Source organism: Chroicocephalus ridibundus, chromosome 12, assembly GCF_963924245.1.
Source record: "Chroicocephalus ridibundus chromosome 12, bChrRid1.1, whole genome shotgun sequence".
NCBI classification, from domain to species: Eukaryota; Metazoa; Chordata; class Aves; order Charadriiformes; family Laridae; genus Chroicocephalus; species Chroicocephalus ridibundus.
In genome coordinates this window covers 22,303,927-22,316,660 of record NC_086295.1, presented here as the reverse complement: position 1 = coordinate 22,316,660, position 12,734 = coordinate 22,303,927, and positions in this window count along the sequence as shown.

Here is a 12,734-nt window from a genome sequence, read left to right as displayed (position 1 = left end):
AGTGCCAGGAGGGAGAAGTGGGGATTATGTTTAGACTTTCTCGGAACTGCTTCAAATCAACTAGATCTCTTTGTGCTGTAAATCTCCCAACAGCCAAACGCAAAAGCAGCAAACATCTCGCTGTATGTCCCACATCCAAAGTGCCAAGAGAGAGCTTGCTCTCCCTGTCTTTGAGTACTGTTTTCACTGTCCCGGTTACCTCTTGGCTAACGTTCTCTTCAGAGCTGCAGTGAAACCAGGAACCACGTGGAGAAGGCACCCACACTGAAAGTGCCTGGAGGGAACATTGGGGCTTCTTCTCAGTGTCTCTGACATAGGGTTTCACTGTCCCGGGAAAGTCTCTGCTAACACCGTGCAGAGCGCTGTGCCCAATATACAGAAACGTCTTGCGGTATCTCCTACAGGGAAAGTGCCAGGAGGGAATTGTTGAGCTTGTTCTGAGTGTCTCTGAGAATTGCTCTGATTATCCGTGTGACCTCTTTGCTAAGACTCTCCAGAGAGCCGTCCTCAAAACCAACACACATCTTGACATATCTCCCACATTGATCGCAGTGTCTCCAGGAACGGCATTCAAGGAGCCAGGACCTTTTCTCCCTACACTCTCCATTGAGTTGTCCTCAAAACCAATATACATCCTGCTATATCTCCCACATGGAAAGTGCCAGGAGGGAGAAGTGGGGATTATGTTTAGACTTTCTCGGAACTGCTTCAAATCAACTAGATCTCTTTGTGCTGTAAATCTCCCAACAGCCAAACGCAAAAGCAGCAAACATCTCGCTGTATGTCCCACATCCAAAGTGCCAAGAGAGAGCTTGCTCTCCCTGTCTTTGAGTACTGTTTTCACTGTCCCGGTTACCTCTTGGCTAACGTTCTCTTCAGAGCTGCAGTGAAACCAGGAACCACGTGGAGAAGGCACCCACACTGAAAGTGCCTGGAGGGAACATTGGGGCTTCTTCTCAGTGTCTCTGACATAGGGTTTCACTCTCCCGGGAAAGTCTCTGCTAACACCGTGCAGAGCGCTGTGCCCAATATACAGAAACGTCTTGCGGTATCTCCTACAGGGAAAGTGCCAGGAGGGAATTGTCGAGCTTGTTCTGAGTGTCTCTGAGAATTGCTCTGATTATCCGTGTGACCTCTTTGCTAAGACTCTCCAGAGAGCCGTCCTCAAAACCAACACACATCTTGACATATCTCCCACATTGATCGCAGTGTCTCCAGAAACGGCATTCAAGGAGCCAGGAACTTTTCTCCCTACACTCTCCATTGAGTTGTCCTCAAAACCAATATACATCCTGCTATATCTCCCACATGGAAAGTGCCAGGAGGGAGAAGTGGGGATTATGTTTAGACTTTCTCGGAACTGCTTCAAATCAACTAGATCTCTTTGTGCTGTAAATCTCCCAACAGCCAAACGCAAAAGCAGCAAACATCTCGCTGTATGTCCCACATCCAAAGTGCCAAGAGAGAGCTTGCTCTCCCTGTCTTTGAGTACTGTTTTCACTGTCCCGGTTACCTCTTGGCTAACGTTCTCTTCAGAGCTGCAGTGAAACCAGGAACCACGTGGAGAAGGCACCCACACTGAAAGTGCCTGGAGGGAACATTGGGGCTTCTTCTCAGTGTCTCTGACATAGGGTTTCACTGTCCCGGGAAAGTCTCTGCTAACACCGTGCAGAGCGCTGTGCCCAATATACAGAAACGTCTTGCGGTATCTCCTACAGGGAAAGTGCCAGGAGGGAATTGTTGAGCTTGTTCTGAGTGTCTCTGAGAATTGCTCTGATTATCCGTGTGACCTCTTTGCTAAGACTCTCCAGAGAGCCGTCCTCAAAACCAACACACATCTTGACATATCTCCCACATTGATCGCAGTGTCTCCAGGAACGGCATTCAAGGAGCCAGGACCTTTTCTCCCTACACTGTCCATTGAGTTGTCCTCAAAACCAATATACATCCTGCTATATCTCCCACATGGAAAGTGCCAGGAGGGAGAAGTGGGGATTATGTTTAGACTTTCTCGGAACTGCTTCAAATCAACTAGATCTCTTTGTGCTGTAAATCTCCCAACAGCCAAACGCAAAAGCAGCAAACATCTCGCTGTATGTCCCACATCCAAAGTGCCAAGAGAGAGCTTGCTCTCCCTGTCTTTGAGTACTGTTTTCACTGTCCCGGTTACCTCTTTGCTAACGTTCTCTTCAGAGCTGCAGTGAAACCAGGAACCACGTGGAGAAGGCACCCACACTGAAAGTGCCTGGAGGGAACATTGGGGCTTCTTCTCAGTGTCTCTGACATAGGGTTTCACTGTCCCGGGAAAGTCTCTGCTAACACCGTGCAGAGCGCTGTGCCCAATATACAGAAATGTCTTGCGGTATCTCCTACAGGGAAAGTGCCAGGAGGGAATTGTTGAGCTTGTTCTGAGTGTCTCTGAGAATTGCTCTGATTATCCGTGTGACCTCTTTGCTAAGACTCTCCAGAGAGACGTCCTCAAAACCAACACACATCTTGACATATCTCCCACATTGATCGCAGTGTCTCCAGGAACGGCATTCAAGGAGCCAGGAACTTTTCTCCCTACACTCTCCATTGAGTTGTCCTCAAAACCAATATACATCCTGCTATATCTCCCACATGGAAAGTGCCAGGAGGGAGAAGTGGGGATTATGTTTAGACTTTCTCGGAACTGCTTCAAATCAACTAGATCTCTTTGTGCTGTAAATCTCCCAACAGCCAAACGCAAAAGCAGCAAACATCTCGCTGTATGTCCCACATCCAAAGTGCCAAGAGAGAGCTTGCTCTCCCTGTCTTTGAGTACTGTTTTCACTGTCCCGGTTACCTCTTGGCTAACGTTCTCTTCAGAGCTGCAGTGAAACCAGGAACCACGTGGAGAAGGCACCCACACTGAAAGTGCCTGGAGGGAACATTGGGGCTTCTTCTCAGTGTCTCTGACATAGGGTTTCACTGTCCCGGGAAAGTCTCTGCTAACACCGTGCAGAGCGCTGTGCCCAATATACAGAAACGTCTTGCGGTATCTCCTACAGGGAAAGTGCCAGGAGGGAATTGTTGAGCTTGTTCTCAGTGTCTCTGAGAATTGCTCTGATTATCCGTGTGACCTCTTTGCTAAGATTCTCCAGAGAGCCGTCCTCAAAACAAACACACATCTTGACATATCTCCCACATTGATCGCAGTGTCTCCAGGAACGGCATTCAAGGAGCCAGGACCTTTTCTCCCTACACTCTCCATTGAGTTGTCCTCAAAACCAATATACATCCTGCTATATCTCCCACATGGAAAGTGCCAGGAGGGAGAAGTGGGGATTATGTTTAGACTTTCTCGGAACTGCTTCAAATCAACTAGATCTCTTTGTGCTGTAAATCTCCCAACAGCCAAACGCAAAAGCAGCAAACATCTCGCTGTATGTCCCACATCCAAAGTGCCAAGAGAGAGCTTGCTCTCCCTGTCTTTGAGTACTGTTTTCACTGTCCCGGTTACCTCTTTGCTAACGTTCTCTTCAGAGCTGCAGTGAAACCAGGAACCACGTGGAGAAGGCACCCACACTGAAAGTGCCTGGAGGGAACATTGGGGCTTCTTCTCAGTGTCTCTGACATAGGGTTTCACTGTCCCGGGAAAGTCTCTGCTAACACCGTGCAGAGCGCTGTGCCCAATATACAGAAATGTCTTGCGGTATCTCCTACAGGGAAAGTGCCAGGAGGGAATTGTTGAGCTTGTTCTGAGTGTCTCTGAGAATTGCTCTGATTATCCGTGTGACCTCTTTGCTAAGACTCTCCAGAGAGCCGTCCTCAAAACCAACACACATCTTGACATATCTCCCACATTGATCGCAGTGTCTCCAGAAATGGCATTCAAGGAGCCAGGAACTTTTCTCCCTACACTGTCCATTGAGTTGTCCTCAAAACCAATATACATCCTGCTATATCTCCCACATGGAAAGTGCTAGGAGGGAGAAGTGGGGATTATGTTTAGACTTTCTCGGAACTGCTTCAAATCAACTAGATCTCTTTGTGCTGTAAATCTCCCAACAGCCAAACGCAAAAGCAGCAAACATCTCGCTGTATGTCCCACATCCAAAGTGCCAAGAGAGAGCTTGCTCTCCCTGTCTTTGAGTACTGTTTTCACTGTCCCGGTTACCTCTTGGCTAACGTTCTCTTCAGAGCTGCAGTGAAACCAGGAACCACGTGGAGAAGGCACCCACACTGAAAGTGCCTGGAGGGAACATTGGGGCTTCTTCTCAGTGTCTCTGACATAGGGTTTCACTGTCCCGGGAAAGTCTCTGCTAACACCGTGCAGAGCGCTGTGCCCAATATACAGAAACGTCTTGCGGTATCTCCTACAGGGAAAGTGCCAGGAGGGAATTGTCGAGCTTGTTCTCAGTGTCTCTGAGAATTGCTCTGATTATCCCTGTGACCTCTTTGCTAAGACTCTCCAGAGAGCCGTCCTCAAAACAAACACACATCTTGACATATCTCCCACATTGATCGCAGTGTCTCCAGAAACGGCATTCAAGGAGCCAGGACCTTTTCTCCCTACACTCTCCATTGAGTTGTCCTCAAAACCAATATACATCCTGCTATATCTCCCACATGGAAAGTGCCAGGAGGGAGAAGTGGGGATTATGTTTAGACTTTCTCGGAACTGCTTCAAATCAACTAGATCTCTTTGTGCTGTAAATCTCCCAACAGCCAAACGCAAAAGCAGCAAACATCTCGCTGTATGTCCCACATCCAAAGTGCCAAGAGAGAGCTTGCTCTCCCTGTCTTTGAGTACTGTTTTCACTGTCCCGGTTACCTCTTGGCTAACGTTCTCTTCAGAGCTGCAGTGAAACCAGGAACCACGTGGAGAAGGCACCCACACTGAAAGTGCCTGGAGGGAACATCGGGGCTTCTTCTCAGTGTCTCTGACATAGGGTTTCACTGTCCCGGGAAAGTCTCTGCTAACACCGTGCAGAGCGCTGTGCCCAATATACAGAAACGTCTTGCGGTATCTCCTACAGGGAAAGTGCCAGGAGGGAATTGTTGAGCTTGTTCTCAGTGTCTCTGAGAATTGCTCTGATTATCCGTGTGACCTCTTTGCTAAGACTCTCCAGAGAGCCGTCCTCAAAACCAACACACATCTTGACATATCTCCCACATTGATCGCAGTGTCTCCAGGAACGGCATTCAAGGAGCCAGGACCTTTTCTCCCTACACTCTCCATTGAGTTGTCCTCAAAACCAATATACATCCTGCTATATCTCCCACATGGAAAGTGCCAGGAGGGAGAAGTGGGGATTATGTTTAGACTTTCTCGGAACTGCTTCAAATCAACTAGATCTCTTTGTGCTGTAAATCTCCCAACAGCCAAACGCAAAAGCAGCAAACATCTCGCTGTATGTCCCACATCCAAAGTGCCAAGAGAGAGCTTGCTCTCCCTGTCTTTGAGTACTGTTTTCACTGTCCCGGTTACCTCTTGGCTAACGTTCTCTTCAGAGCTGCAGTGAAACCAGGAACCACGTGGAGAAGGCACCCACACTGAAAGTGCCTGGAGGGAACATTGGGGCTTCTTCTCAGTGTCTCTGACATAGGGTTTCACTCTCCCGGGAAAGTCTCTGCTAACACCGTGCAGAGCGCTGTGCCCAATATACAGAAACGTCTTGCGGTATCTCCTACAGGGAAAGTGCCAGGAGGGAATTGTCGAGCTTGTTCTGAGTGTCTCTGAGAAATGCTCTGATTATCCGTGTGACCTCTTTGCTAAGACTCTCCAGAGAGCCGTCCTCAAAACCAACACACATCTTGACATATCTCCCACATTGATCGCAGTGTCTCCAGGAACGGCATTCAAGGAGCCAGGAACTTTTCTCCCTACACTCTCCATTGAGTTGTCCTCAAAACCAATATACATCCTGCTATATCTCCCACATGGAAAGTGCCAGGAGGGAGAAGTGGGGATTATGTTTAGACTTTCTCGGAACTGCTTCAAATCAACTAGATCTCTTTGTGCTGTAAATCTCCCAACAGCCAAACGCAAAAGCAGCAAACATCTCGCTGTATGTCCCACATCCAAAGTGCCAAGAGAGAGCTTGCTCTCCCTGTCTTTGAGTACTGTTTTCACTGTCCCGGTTACCTCTTGGCTAACGTTCTCTTCAGAGCTGCAGTGAAACCAGGAACCACGTGGAGAAGGCACCCACACTGAAAGTGCCTGGAGGGAACATTGGGGCTTCTTCTCAGTGTCTCTGACATAGGGTTTCACTGTCCCGGGAAAGTCTCTGCTAACACCGTGCAGAGCGCTGTGCCCAATATACAGAAACGTCTTGCGGTATCTCCTACAGGGAAAGTGCCAGGAGGGAATTGTTGAGCTTGTTCTCAGTGTCTCTGAGAATTGCTCTGATTATCCGTGTGACCTCTTTGCTAAGACTCTCCAGAGAGCCGTCCTCAAAACCAACACACATCTTGACATATCTCCCACATTGATCGCAGTGTCTCCAGGAACGGCATTCAAGGAGCCAGGACCTTTTCTCCCTACACTGTCCATTGAGTTGTCCTCAAAACCAATATACATCCTGCTATATCTCCCACATGGAAAGTGCCAGGAGGGAGAAGTGGGGATTATGTTTAGACTTTCTCGGAACTGCTTCAAATCAACTAGATCTCTTTGTGCTGTAAATCTCCCAACAGCCAAACGCAAAAGCAGCAAACATCTCGCTGTATGTCCCACATCCAAAGTGCCAAGAGAGAGCTTGCTCTCCCTGTCTTTGAGTACTGTTTTCACTGTCCCGGTTACCTCTTGGCTAACGTTCTCTTCAGAGCTGCAGTGAAACCAGGAACCACGTGGAGAAGGCACCCACACTGAAAGTGCCTGGAGGGAACATTGGGGCTTCTTCTCAGTGTCTCTGACATAGGGTTTCACTGTCCCGGGAAAGTCTCTGCTAACACCGTGCAGAGCGCTGTGCCCAATATACAGAAACGTCTTGCGGTATCTCCTACAGGGAAAGTGCCAGGAGGGAATTGTCGAGCTTGTTCTGAGTGTCTCTGAGAATTGCTCTGATTATCCCTGTGACCTCTTTGCTAAGACTCTCCAGAGAGCCGTCCTCAAAACCAACACACATCTTGACATATCTCCCACATTGATCGCAGTGTCTCCAGAAACGGCATTCAAGGAGCCAGGACCTTTTCTCCCTACACTCTCCATTGAGTTGTCCTCAAAACCAATATACATCCTGCTATATCTCCCACATGGAAAGTGCCAGGAGGGAGAAGTGGGGATTATGTTTAGACTTTCTCGGAACTGCTTCAAATCAACTAGATCTCTTTGTGCTGTAAATCTCCCAACAGCCAAACGCAAAAGCAGCAAACATCTCGCTGTATGTCCCACATCCAAAGTGCCAAGAGAGAGCTTGCTCTCCCTGTCTTTGAGTACTGTTTTCACTGTCCCGGTTACCTCTTTGCTAACGTTCTCTTCAAAGCTGCAGTGAAACCAGGAACCACGTGGAGAAGGCACCCACACTGAAAGTGCCTGGAGGGAACATTGGGGCTTCTTCTCAGTGTCTCTGACATAGGGTTTCACTGTCCCGGGAAAGTCTCTGCTAACACCGTGCAGAGCGCTGTGCCCAATATACAGAAACGTCTTGCGGTATCTCCTACAGGGAAAGTGCCAGGAGGGAATTGTTGAGCTTGTTCTGAGTGTCTCTGAGAATTGCTCTGATTATCCGTGTGACCTCTTTGCTAAGACTCTCCAGAGAGCCGTCCTCAAAACCAACACACATCTTGACATATCTCCCACATTGATCGCAGTGTCTCCAGAAACGGCATTCAAGGAGCCAGGACCTTTTCTCCCTACACTCTCCATTGAGTTGTCCTCAAAACCAATATACATCCTGCTATATCTCCCACATGGAAAGTGCCAGGAGGGAGAAGTGGGGATTATGTTTAGACTTTCTCGGAACTGCTTCAAATCAACTAGATCTCTTTGTGCTGTAAATCTCCCAACAGCCAAACGCAAAAGCAGCAAACATCTCGCTGTATGTCCCACATCCAAAGTGCCAAGAGAGAGCTTGCTCTCCCTGTCTTTGAGTACTGTTTTCACTGTCCCGGTTACCTCTTTGCTAACGTTCTCTTCAGAGCTGCAGTGAAACCAGGAACCACGTGGAGAAGGCACCCACACTGAAAGTGCCTGGAGGGAACATTGGGGCTTCTTCTCAGTGTCTCTGACATAGGGTTTCACTCTCCCGGGAAAGTCTCTGCTAACACCGTGCAGAGCGCTGTGCCCAATATACAGAAACGTCTTGCGGTATCTCCTACAGGGAAAGTGCCAGGAGGGAATTGTCGAGCTTGTTCTCAGTGTCTCTGAGAATTGCTCTGATTATCCGTGTGACCTCTTTGCTAAGACTCTCCAGAGAGCCGTCCTCAAAACCAACACACATCTTGACATATCTCCCACATTGATCGCAGTGTCTCCAGAAACGGCATTCAAGGAGCCAGGACCTTTTCTCCCTACACTCTCCATTGAGTTGTCCTCAAAACCAATATACATCCTGCTATATCTCCCACATGGAAAGTGCCAGGAGGGAGAAGTGGGGATTATGTTTAGACTTTCTCGGAACTGCTTCAAATCAACTAGATCTCTTTGTGCTGTAAATCTCCCAACAGCCAAACGCAAAAGCAGCAAACATCTCGCTGTATGTCCCACATCCAAAGTGCCAAGAGAGAGCTTGCTCTCCCTGTCTTTGAGTACTGTTTTCACTGTCCCGGTTACCTCTTGGCTAACGTTCTCTTCAGAGCTGCAGTGAAACCAGGAACCACGTGGAGAAGGCACCCACACTGAAAGTGCCTGGAGGGAACATTGGGGCTTCTTCTCAGTGTCTCTGACATAGGGTTTCACTGTCCCGGGAAAGTCTCTGCTAACACCGTGCAGAGCGCTGTGCCCAATATACAGAAACGTCTTGCGGTATCTCCTACAGGGAAAGTGCCAGGAGGGAATTGTCGAGCTTGTTCTCAGTGTCTCTGAGAATTGCTCTGATTATCCGTGTGACCTCTTTGCTAAGACTCTCCAGAGAGCCGTCCTCAAAACCAACACACATCTTGACATATCTCCCACATTGATCGCAGTGTCTCCAGAAACGGCATTCAAGGAGCCAGGACCTTTTCTCCCTACACTCTCCATTGAGTTGTCCTCAAAACCAATATACATCCTGCTATATCTCCCACATGGAAAGTGCCAGGAGGGAGAAGTGGGGATTATGTTTAGACTTTCTCGGAACTGCTTCAAATCAACTAGATCTCTTTGTGCTGTAAATCTCCCAACAGCTAAACGCAAAAGCAGCAAACATCTCGCTGTATGTCCCACATCCAAAGTGCCAAGAGAGAGCTTGCTCTCCCTGTCTTTGAGTACTGTTTTCACTGTCCCGGTTACCTCTTGGCTAACGTTCTCTTCAGAGCTGCAGTGAAACCAGGAACCACGTGGAGAAGGCACCCACACTGAAAGTGCCTGGAGGGAACATTGGGGCTTCTTCTCAGTGTCTCTGACATAGGGTTTCACTGTCCCGGGAAAGTCTCTGCTAACACCGTGCAGAGCGCTGTGCCCAATATACAGAAACGTCTTGCGGTATCTCCTACAGGGAAAGTGCCAGGAGGGAATTGTCGAGCTTGTTCTGAGTGTCTCTGAGAATTGCTCTGATTATCCCTGTGACCTCTTTGCTAAGACTCTCCAGAGAGCCGTCCTCAAAACCAACACACATCTTGACATATCTCCCACATTGATCGCAGTGTCTCCAGAAATGGCATTCAAGGAGCCAGGACCTTTTCTCCCTACACTCTCCATTGAGTTGTCCTCAAAACCAATATACATCCTGCTATATCTCCCACATGGAAAGTACTAGGAGGGAGAAGTGGGGATTATGTTTAGACTTTCTCGGAACTGCTTCAAATCAACTAGATCTCTTTGTGCTGTAAATCTCCCAACAGCCAAACGCAAAAGCAGCAAACATCTCGCTGTATGTCCCACATCCAAAGTGCCAAGAGAGAGCTTGCTCTCCCTGTCTTTGAGTACTGTTTTCACTGTCCCGGTTACCTCTTGGCTAACGTTCTCTTCAGAGCTGCAGTGAAACCAGGAACCACGTGGAGAAGGCACCCACACTGAAAGTGCCTGGAGGGAACATTGGGGCTTCTTCTCAGTGTCTCTGACATAGGGTTTCACTGTCCCGGGAAAGTCTCTGCTAACACCGTGCAGAGCGCTGTGCCCAATATACAGAAACGTCTTGCGGTATCTCCTACAGGGAAAGTGCCAGGAGGGAATTGTCGAGCTTGTTCTGAGTGTCTCTGAGAATTGCTCTGATTATCCCTGTGACCTCTTTGCTAAGACTCTCCAGAGAGCCGTCCTCAAAACCAACACACATCTTGACATATCTCCCACATTGATCGCAGTGTCTCCAGAAATGGCATTCAAGGAGCCAGGACCTTTTCTCCCTACACTCTCCATTGAGTTGTCCTCAAAACCAATATACATCCTGCTATATCTCCCACATGGAAAGTGCTAGGAGGGAGAAGTGGGGATTATGTTTAGACTTTCTCGGAACTGCTTCAAATCAACTAGATCTCTTTGTGCTGTAAATCTCCCAACAGCCAAATGTAAAAGCAGCAAACATCTCGCTGTATGTCCCACATCCAAAGTGCCAAGAGAGAGCTTGCTCTCCCTGTCTTTGAGTACTGTTTTCACTGTCCCGGTTACCTCTTGGCTAACGTTCTCTTCAGAGCTGCAGTGAAACCAGGAACCACGTGGAGAAGGCACCCACACTGAAAGTGCCTGGAGGGAACATTGGGGCTTCTTCTCAGTGTCTCTGACATAGGGTTTCACTGTCCCGGGAAAGTCTCTGCTAACACCGTGCAGAGCGCTGTGCCCAATATACAGAAACGTCTTGCGGTATCTCCTACAGGGAAAGTGCCAGGAGGGAATTGTCGAGCTTGTTCTGAGTGTCTCTGAGAATTGCTCTGATTATCCGTGTGACCTCTTTGCTAAGACTCTCCAGAGAGCCGTCCTCAAAACCAACACACATCTTGACATATCTCCCACATTGATCGCAGTGTCTCCAGAAACGGCATTCAAGGAGCCAGGACCTTTTCTCCCTACACTCTCCATTGAGTTGTCCTCAAAACCAATATACATCCTGCTATATCTCCCACATGGAAAGTGCCAGGAGGGAGAAGTGGGGATTATGTTTAGACTTTCTCGGAACTGCTTCAAATCAACTAGATCTCTTTGTGCTGTAAATCTCCCAACAGCCAAACGCAAAAGCAGCAAACATCTCGCTGTATGTCCCACATCCAAAGTGCCAAGAGAGAGCTTGCTCTCCCTGTCTTTGAGTACTGTTTTCACTGTCCCGGTTACCTCTTGGCTAACGTTCTCTTCAGAGCTGCAGTGAAACCAGGAACCACGTGGAGAAGGCACCCACACTGAAAGTGCCTGGAGGGAACACTGGGGCTTCTTCTCAGTGTCTCTGACATAGGGTTTCACTGTCCCGGGAAAGTCTCTGCTAACACCGTGCAGAGCGCTGTGCCCAATATACAGAAACGTCTTGCGGTATCTCCTACAGGGAAAGTGCCAGGAGGGAATTGTCGAGCTTGTTCTGAGTGTCTCTGAGAATTGCTCTGATTATCCGTGTGACCTCTTTGCTAAGACTCTCCAGAGAGCCGTCCTCAAAACCAACACACATCTTGACATATCTCCCACATTGATCGCAGTGTCTCCAGGAACGGCATTCAAGGAGCCAGGACCTTTTCTCCCTACACTGTCCATTGAGTTGTCCTCAAAACCAATATACATCCTGCTATATCTCCCACATGGAAAGTGCCAGGAGGGAGAAGTGGGGATTATGTTTAGACTTTCTCGGAACTGCTTCAAATCAACTAGATCTCTTTGTGCTGTAAATCTCCCAACAGCCAAACGCAAAAGCAGCAAACATCTCGCTGTATGTCCCACATCCAAAGTGCCAAGAGAGAGCTTGCTCTCCCTGTCTTTGAGTACTGTTTTCACTGTCCCGGTTACCTCTTGGCTAACGTTCTCTTCTGAGCTGCAGTGAAACCAGGAACCACGTGGAGAAGGCACCCACACTGAAAGTGCCTGGAGGGAACATTGGGGCTTCTTCTCAGTGTCTCTGACATAGGGTTTCACTGTCCCGGGAAAGTCTCTGCTAACACCGTGCAGAGCGCTGTGCCCAATATACAGAAACGTCTTGCGGTATCTCCTACAGGGAAAGTGCCAGGAGGGAATTGTCGAGCTTGTTCTGAGTGTCTCTGAGAATTGCTCTGATTATCCGTGTGACCTCTTTGCTAAGACTCTCCAGAGAGCCGTCCTCAAAACCAACACACATCTTGACATATCTCCCACATTGATCGCAGTGTCTCCAGGAACGGCATTCAAGGAGCCAGGACCTTTTCTCCCTACACTCTCCATTGAGTTGTCCTCAAAACCAATATACATCCTGCTATATCTCCCACATGGAAAGTGCCAGGAGGGAGAAGTGGGGATTATGTTTAGACTTTCTCGGAACTGCTTCAAATCAACTAGATCTCTTTGTGCTGTAAATCTCCCAACAGCCAAACGCAAAAGCAGCAAACATCTCGCTGTATGTCCCACATCCAAAGTGCCAAGAGAGAGCTTGCTCTCCCTGTCTTTGAGTACTGTTTTCACTGTCCCGGTTACCTCTTGGCTAACGTTCTCTTCAGAGCTGCAGTGAAACCAGGAACCACGTGGA